Below are 9,464 nucleotides of genomic sequence, written 5' to 3'. Positions count from 1 at the left end.
GGTACCGTGCACATTTCCATCTGAGAGACTGTGCTGGAGCCTGGTGCTGAACCAGGCTTTTAAATGGGTAGCTTCAGCAGACTATCCACATCCTGCATTTGGATGTTGAAACCGATGCAGCAATCTTAAAGAGAAAAATGGCAAAAACCAACCAACCAACCAACCAAACAAAAAGGCTCTGAGGTCCCAAATACTTCATGCCTGTGCTAATATTTTGTTAGGTCCAAAGATGAGCATCCAAATAGCTTTTGGCACTAGAAGACCAGATTTGAAAATGAGGCAATGAGGCCCTGTTTGTCCCTCTTTCATTTCTTAGGGGAAAAAAGAAAAGAAAATGGACAAAACAAAAGTTACAAAAAAGATCTTCTTGTCTTGGTTTTTTTTGTTTGGTTGTTCTGGTTTGTTTTGAGGTTTGTTTTTTTTTCTTTCCTTGGGCTCTGTGCCCTAAAGCACGTAGAGAAACCAGGTTAGAGGAGATTAGGGTCATATTAACCTAGAAGCACGCTAAGGCCCTAATGCCAAGGCAAGCTTCGTTTGCCTCTTCCCTGGTGAGTGAGGATGGTCTTGGGGAGCCACTGGGGGTGCACACAGGTCATCAGAGGAGACACTTAGGCTGTGCATCTCATGAGCTTGCAAAATAACAGCAGTGCAGAAAAAGGGAAAAGAAAGAAAAAAAACCAACAAACTGAGGCACTTGCTTCTAAGCTCAATTGAATAACACAGAGTATATCCTTTTTCAATTTATTCATGCCTTATATTAGTAAAATAGGATTTTTAAGTGCATTTAACATCTTTATTTAACCGTTCCGCTGTATTAATCAGGCCCCCAGAAAAGAACACTAGCTATTATTATAGCATTTAATTAGTTTTGTAACCAAATCCTCTTATTACAAATGCATATGGAAGAAATTCTTTCTTCGAAGACATTATTTCAAAGATTTGGTTACTGCAGTAGACTCACTCCTTAATTAAATCATTTTTTAGAAAGTAAATTGTCTTTAACCTTTTTACAGCGCATTTTCAGAGCTTTTTCTTTTTAATCCAAAGAGATGAGCTGTTATTGTCCCCGAAGAAGCCTCTGACATCACATTCATAACATCAAAAATAATTATTCTCCGTGGAAACATAGAACCTTACTTAGCAACAATTCATCTGCTAGAATGAAAGGCAACTCTCTGATATCTCTGCTGTTTGAGGGCACGACGTGTCGATAGGAAGTATTTTTGTCTGCCCACCTCTCCACAGAGTCATCCCTTCAATTTGCAAGTAACTGTGTAATTCACTGGATGTGGATTCAAGTGTATCCTCGATTCACATGGCATGGGCTGGCTGTTTAGCTTGGTTTATATTTACATTTTTTCAACTTTATCTTAACTTGTCAGTTTCCCAGATTGAAGAACATGTCAAGTTCCTTTTTTCTACTGACTGATTTCTCTACTCCCCAGTGTTTTTTGTCACTGGTTTGCTGAAACAGTATTTATATAGCTCCGTTGGCTCTAAAGCTCTTACTCCTTCTAACATTTGGATTTTACAAGTGAAATGAAAATAGAAAAGAAATAGAGACAATCAAATGCCTGGAGCTTAAAACAAAGTATGTGCAACCTACCATCTCACTTGAAATTTAATAAAAGAAATAATTATGTAAATATAACATAGAGTTATAGATTTATATTTTGTTCATAACACATAGTGTAATATAAGTTGTATATTTTCATGTTTTGGTTTTATGTTATCATTCATGCCACAATAAATAAAAAAAAAACCAGGAGTTGATGTACTCTTTAAAAAAAATACAATGTGGGTTGCCACCATCCTGGGTTTTTGGTTTTTTGTTTCTTTTGCATTCCCCTTTTTCAGTATTATTGCCCTGCAAGGCACCAATAAAACAGCAAATGTGTTCTTTACCTATCCTGTGGTCTGTTTCCCACTCATTATAGCAAAGGGTGTGCTAGTTAATTTTCTTGTCAGGACAACAAAACAGCTCAGTTCAAGGAGCAGAAAATGAGATTTTTGAATCAGCTTCACAGTCTGCTCCAAAATTCAAGGCTTTCATCAAGTCACCGGAGAAAAAATTCACCCCATCTTTAAAATATCAGCATTAAAACAGAAGGGAAAGCACAATTCTGGACATTGTAGTGCAGTGGGATTTCTAGTTGAGAGTCAGAGCACCTCATAGATGGGGGTGATTGAAGCCAGAGGTTTGGCCTGTGCCCATCTGCCTGGGTTCCTTTCACTTTCTACAGGCTCATCTGGAGAACAAGGCAAAATCAGGGAAATACTCAGTTATAAACGCTGATGACACACACCTATGAAAAAATAGCTCAGCTCATAGTTAGTCAAAATGTCCCAACATGCTGCCTAAACAGTTCATGAAGTTTTGACAGCAGCATATGGCACAAAGTGGGATGAAATGAATTTGTACCTGGTTTTGACAGTAAGTTATTCTGATGGGTGCTTACTCTCAAGTGCCTACGGCTTGACAGATGCCATTCTATGGTTCCAGATTTCCTAAAGGGAAAAGAAAATATTTGGGAAAGAAGAGGTAGCTGGTGGAGGTCTTATAAACCAGCCCACACTTGGCTTGTTTGCCAGGCTGTCCTGGGAGCAGGGTCACACCTGAAGCATCATAACAGCAAACCAAAGGCCTTTTTTGGCAGCTTCCTGATGCAGCCCATCAGTGGAAGTGGAAAGAAACCTGAGCAGAACCATAGAATGTGAGGCTCAGGCCAATAAATGTCGGCATCCTTTAACCTCTTACATCCTTTTATACATGTTGTCCATGTTTGAAGAAGGGAGCACCTATCTGCTTGAAAGGCCAGAAGAACAAACACGGCTGCAGTGGGCACTATGGCTATCAAATTGTGGTGTAGTTTGTGTTCAGTGTGCCTGAAGTGAAAGCAAGTATTGTGCTGCTTTGCCCTCTTACCAAAACAAGGGGCACCCCTGTCAAAGTCCTGCTGTCTTGTGCCTTTGCTGGCAAAGCACCCACAGCCTACCTGAAGCATCACTGAATACACAGGCTTTCTCACCACCCTATGCTGAGATGAAGGGACATAGAAATCCTTTCTTTTTCTTTTCAGTGGCTGGGCTAGTACCTAACAGGGCAGGGAAGCAGCTAGGAAACTACAAGAAAAGCTACACTGAAAATACATCTAAATTGTGGTGTGAGTGGACAAGGCAGGGCTTTGTGAAAATGGAAGTGAAGAACATGATGAGAAACTCAACATGAGCTGTAAATGTGCAGTTGCAGCCCAGAAGGCCAGCCATGTCGTGGGCTTTAGCAAAATCAGTGTGACCAGCAGGACGAGGGAGGTGATTCTGTCCTTCTGCTCTTCTCTCTTGAGAGCCCCACCTGCAGCATTGCCTCTAGTTCTGGTGGCCCTTTGCTGGAGCAGGTTGAAAGGAGAGCCACAAAGATGATTGGTGAACTGGACCACCTCTCCTACAAGGACAGACTGAAGGAGCTGTGGCTGTTCAGCCTGGAGAAGAGAAGGCCCTGGGAGGACCTTAGAGCAGCCTTCCAGTACCTGAAGGGAGCTTACAATAAAGCTGGGAAGGGACTTTTGGCACAAGTTTGGAGTGACAGGATGAGAGGGAATGGACTGAAGCTTGAGAAGGGCAAACTGAGACTGGAGATCAGGAAGAAATTCTTTCCAGTGAGGGTGGTGAGACACTGGACCAGGTTGCCCTGGGAGGTCGAATTTAAGGCCAGGTTGGATGAAGCCTTGCGCAATGTGGTATAGTGGAAAGTGTCCCCTGCTCATGGCATGGGGGGTTGGATCTAGACACTCTTTAAGATCCCTTCCAACTTCAAACACTCTATGAGTCTATGAACATGTAAACTCTATAGTGTGCAGCTGAAGTGGAAAAAAAATCAAAACCAAAAAAAAAAAAAAAGAAGAAAAAAAGATTAGAATTCTAAGTGCTTAAGTGATATTATGACCTATGACTTCAGAGTGCTAACAAGTCTAGTCTTCCCCCAGACAAGTGACAGGGAGGTTCACTCTGGGTTTTTTTCCTCCTTTTTTTTTTTTTTTTTTTTTTTTTTTTTTTAAAAATGCTCAAGTATTCCAGCAATTGCCTGTAGCAGGAAGGAAGAAAATGAGGATAATTATGACATTAATCTATTTTAAAAAGAAAGACGTGTGACAATTAGCTCATTCCTACCAAGAAAGTAACAGAGAGAGCTATATGTGTGTAGGGAAGTGAAAAGACCACCCCCCAGCCCCCTCAGAAGCCATGAAAGGTTATGGGAAGCTTATGTGCCTGAGGAGGAAGCACAGCGCCGGGACTTCAGCAGCAGCGAGAATGAGAGCACAGGAGCTTGTCGATAAGCTTTCAGCTAATAAACATTCAGCAACGCTGCAGAAAAGCAATATGGGAGAAGAACAGGCAGTGTCTGCTGGACCAACCAGTGGCAAGTGCATATGAATAGGTGCAGAACCTGTTGTGGCTGAATATATTTATCACACAGAATCACAGAATTAACCATGTTGGAAAAGGCCTCCAGGATCAGAGCACTTGAACAGGCTCCCCAGGAGGGTCATGGAGTCTCCTTCTCTGGAGACTTTCAAGGCCTGTCTGGATGTGTTCCTCTGTGAATCTGTGTTAGATTGTATTGTCCTGCTCTGGCCGGGGGCTTGGACTTGATGATCTCTTTAGGTCCCTTCCAACGCTTAACATCCTATGATCATTGAGTCCAACCCGTCACCCAACCCTTCCAATTAACTAAACCATGGCACTAAGTGCCTCATCCAGCCTCCTCTTGAACACCTCCAGGGATGGTGACTCCACCACCTCCCCAGGCAGCCCATTCCAATGCCAATCACTGTCTCTGTGAAGAACTTCCTAATGTCGAGCCTAAACCTGCCCTGATGTAGTTTGAGGCTGTGTCCTCTTGTTCAGTCCCTGGGCACCTGGGTGAAGAGACCAACCTCCACCTGGCTACAACCTCCTTTCAGGTAGTTGTAGACAGCAATGAGGTCTGCTCTGAGCCTCCTCATCTCCAGGCTGAACAACCCCAGCTCCCTCAGCCACTCCTCATAGGGCTTGTGCTCCAGCCCTCTTACCAGCCTTGGTGCCCTTCTCTGGAACTGCAACCAGTGAGCTGGAGCTAGAGCAGCTAATTTCAGATGCTGGGATATATGCACTCAGGTCTGTTGGTGTTAACAGTAGCACCAATGGCTATGCACTGAAATTGGAGGTTGTTTGCCAGCTAAGGACAAGGACAAGAAGAAAGCAAAATGCACTGCAGAATCATTGGCCTAATTCAGTCTGGTGGTGTCAGTGGTGCTGTGAGCATCAGCTACTCCTCAGCGATAAAACCTTTCACTAGAGTGGCTACAAGAGTCAGCAAGGCAGCAGCTGTTCCCCATTCCAGGCTGGGTTTACAAGGCTGGCTGTTAGTAGCCACTGTGGGGTTTTGGTGTGGATTTTTCTCCTGTAAGCAAATTTGATCAGAAAGCTAACACAAAAGAGATCTCCAGCCTCTAGGCACTTGAACTCTGCAGACATGACGGCACTCTTGGTTCAGCCAGGGCACAGGTTGCCACTTCCAGTTCACTGTGTGCCACGCTCACACAAACAAATCTACCAACCCAAGCCCACTCTAGGTCACGTCTTGCATGGCTGTGTAGCAATCCTGTCACTGAGAGCTGGCAATCTGTATCTGCCATGTCAAGGGATTAGCCAGTACTTATTGGTTTGGAGGGGCTTGGGAGATTTCTTTTTTCCCAGCTGGCAAAGCAGCCTTGTCAAAACACAGCAGGTGCCTGGGGCAGCAGGGAGAGCACCCAGTGCTCAGCCAGACTGGACTGGAGGTCTAGCAAACTCAGCTGTTGCCACTGCACTGGCACTGTTCGATTGAAGGGCATGTGACAGCAGTACCAAGGAATGGTCATTTCTGACCCATCAACCCAATCAAAGCAAGCTGCTTGGCATGAGATTACAAATGTATTGATTACGGATTTGGTTGTTTGCAAGCTTACACTAACAGTTGTTTGGATATGTCTAAAGTTTCCATCAGATACAGGACAGAAAGTTACTTTGGCCAAAAATTAGACTTGGCCTCTGCTCCCCACCCATTTGGGGACCAAGTAACTCAGAAAGAGGTTAAAGTTACAGCAAAATGCATCACTCCACAGAATCTAAAACACTTCAAGCAGGGAGCCTTTCTGTAGAACTGGGTCTTAATGGCACTAGAATGGTACATGCACAACTTGGTCTTTAAGGCCAGGCTGTATGGGGCTCTGAGCAACCAGACCTAGTGTGAGATGTCCTTGCCCGTGGCAGGAGGGTTGGAACTAGATTATCCTTGAGGTCCCTCTGAGCCCTGACAAATATCCAATTCTATGATAACTGAAAATATAATTACAAGCACAAATTTAGGATTTAAACTCTGCCAGACCCCTGTAGCAATTCAAGATGTATTCTGAACAGCTTTTTGAGGTAAGTTAGGTTAAGTCCTGTCTGTATGCTTAAGTCAACAATGCCAGGAAGGAGAGCTGGTCTATCAGGAATAAACTGCTCACACCAGCAAACCTCTGGCTGTGTGCAGGACCATTAACAGTGCCAGTTACTGCCCATAGAGAAGGCCATTGGTAATTCCAGGCAGCTGCACTGGTATGCCAGCAACCAGAGTGGGTGTCAGCAACACTGATGTAGCTGTACAGTGCAGAGTGTGTGTGCATGAAGACAGGGGCTCAAACTAAGCCCTGAAAAGCCCCTCCTTCTCCCCCACAAGAGCATCCCCACACAGGGATTTGTGTCGATTTAACTTCACGTTATCAGCACAACTTTCACAGGCAGTGAATGCCTAACCCACCAAGGATAAATCAATGCCTCCCCTTGTATTTAACAGAGATATGACTTAAATACAGTAAGTAAATCAAAGTAATTATTTAAAATTAAAATTATTTAAGAGATTTAGGCTGGAAGAATGGCATGGTGGTTAGAGAAGCAGCTGAGACACGGGACTTCAGCAGGCTATTCCTGACTCTGTCAGAGACGTGCTCTACAACTTCAGGAAAATTACTCAGCCCATCTCTAAGACTGCTATAATAATACCTACTTCAAAGGGGTGTTATGAGGCTTAATTCATTAATGCCTGCAAAGCACTTTGAGATCTTTGGATTAAAGGCACTACAGCAGTGCGAAGTATTATTAGCTACAGGAAAAAGCTCACAGGCAAGCATGGCATTAAATGTCTGTGGTTGAAAAAAACAGGAACAAAAAAAGGGGGAAAAAGGCAAATTGTGGGTGGTTTGGTTGTTTGCGTTTTGGTTTTTGCCTTTTTTTTCTCTCCTGTGTCCAGGTTCCCATTAGTTAGATCTGTGCCTTGCTAACCCAAGGCCTTGGGTGGTACAGGTCAGCCTCTCAGTCCTAGAGCCCCCACATTGCAAAAAATAACTAGTTTGATTTGGGGCTTCTTTTTGTCCAAATCCTGACCTCGTGGCTCAAAAGCATGCACAACCTCCCTCTGAGGACATACTCACCCACTGAACTAAGCAATAAAGAAAAAAATAATTTTGCCTTGTATTCACTACTTAACATTTGTTTGAAATTCAATTTGAGCCTTTACTTTCCAAATGAAAAGCCTATTTCATTTGGTTTAAAAGAATTTCACCACTGGTAATTATTTTGAATCCAGAGGGATCCAAAACACAAATCAGAGCGGTTTTTTATTACCCCCAGTAGAGCTGGTCCACCTACTGTGAGCATAATTACATATAGACAAGATGCAGGGCAAAAGGGCTAAATAGAGGGTCCCAAATATTAATGTCTTTCTGATGTTAAATTCTAAAAGCAAACAACTAGAGGTAGCAGACTCTTTCTTTAGGTCCACATTTAAACCCTGTCTGATCTCGTCACTCCCTGGTGCATCTGCCTGGGTGCATTTGAGCTCCACAGAGCAAGGATGAGCAGGATTTGTCCCATCAAAACCAGGAAGAAAAGGCATTTTAAGTAAAGTTCCCAGAACAATCAGCTGGAGAGTAGTCTCAGGTGTCACATTTATCTTGTGAACCTAATTAATCCAGATTTTAAGGTTGGTCTTTTGTATATTTTATACCTTTGAAACTTTTCAAGTATAACTTCCTGAGTTAAACATAACCAACAGCCCCCCTTCCCCCCGTCATCACCCCCCCCCCCCCTTTGCTGAAAAGACTGCAACACAACAAGTAGAAATTTCCTTTTGTTTTTCAGCTGTTTTTTTTTTTTCTTTAAGCCTTTCTGACTTTGGTGAGGAAAACCTTTTAACTTCACTTTGTTTCCAGGTGCCATAGAAAGAGAAGACAGAGGAAGTGAAGTGTGATTCTGGCTCCCAGAGATGCTTTGTTTGTCTTCTGATAGACTATGAAATTTCTGTAGGTGGTGGGTAGAGCCATCATGACCTGCTTTCTTCCCACTGAATGAGGGAGGTCAATATATTATCGTATCAAGGAAGAAGAAATTACATAGGCGATTCCCCCACAGACAATAAAGACAACTCTGACAGCTTGATCAAAACAACTGTATAACTTTTCTTTTCTTTCCTTACAGACATACCAGTGTTTAAATGACAGCTGAAAGAGGATGACGGACTAAACACATTATTCTCTGTTCCATCTACTTTGTTAATAATAGAAATGTATCTTGAAGACTATATTCAAGTTGATCAAATAATAAGTCAATTTGTCAATAAAACAGATAAGGCGACCTGTCTGCTGAGATGATATCTGTCAAACAACATATTTTGTTAACACAATCTAGAGCAAATGCATTCACAGAAGACACTAACACAAAAAAACCCCAACCAAAAATTAACAACCCTGCAATACCACTTCTGAGCTTATAGAAACAGAGCATAGTCTTACTTCAGTTGTAGTTGTTTAGACTTTGTCTCTCCTCTCTCTTTTTTTTCTTACTTTAAGTTCTAATTGCTACTTAACTGCAATTTGGAAAGGACTAGAAACAAATTTTGATGGCCTGTTGAGCACTATCTGCTGCTAAGATGTGGCTGTATTTCCAAGCTGGTTGGCAATGCCGGCACTGTGCACACAAGTCAGTGTTAGCAGGGGTGGTGGAGGGGTAGTTCTGTTTCTCTGTGCACTGGGTTTTTTTCTAATTCTCCCCCATGTTTGTTACCACTGCTGGCAAAACGTCCACAGCATCCACTGATCTGCCTTGTCACATCATGAGCCCTGTCACTGCGTGTACCAGATTAAGGCACGATGCTTTGACACGTTGTGTACGCTGCTGCAAATCGCCCCTCGGAGACGCTGGGCCCTAGCCTGATGGCGGCTGTGTGGGGGAAGCCTTCAATTTACCCAGTGTGACAAGAAGCAGAGGAAGCACTACAGGCACAGATGGACAGAGTGATCAAATACAGTTAGTGGAACAAAACAGCACAAAGCTGCAGACCCGTTACTGAACACATGGATTTACCATCCTAAGAGAGTCTGAGTTGTGCAAGGTAAGGTATAAGC

Source organism: Pogoniulus pusillus, chromosome 15 (genome assembly GCF_015220805.1).
Source record: "Pogoniulus pusillus isolate bPogPus1 chromosome 15, bPogPus1.pri, whole genome shotgun sequence".
Classification (NCBI taxonomy): Eukaryota; Metazoa; Chordata; class Aves; order Piciformes; family Lybiidae; genus Pogoniulus; species Pogoniulus pusillus.
Note: the sequence above shows the minus strand (reverse complement) of the source record.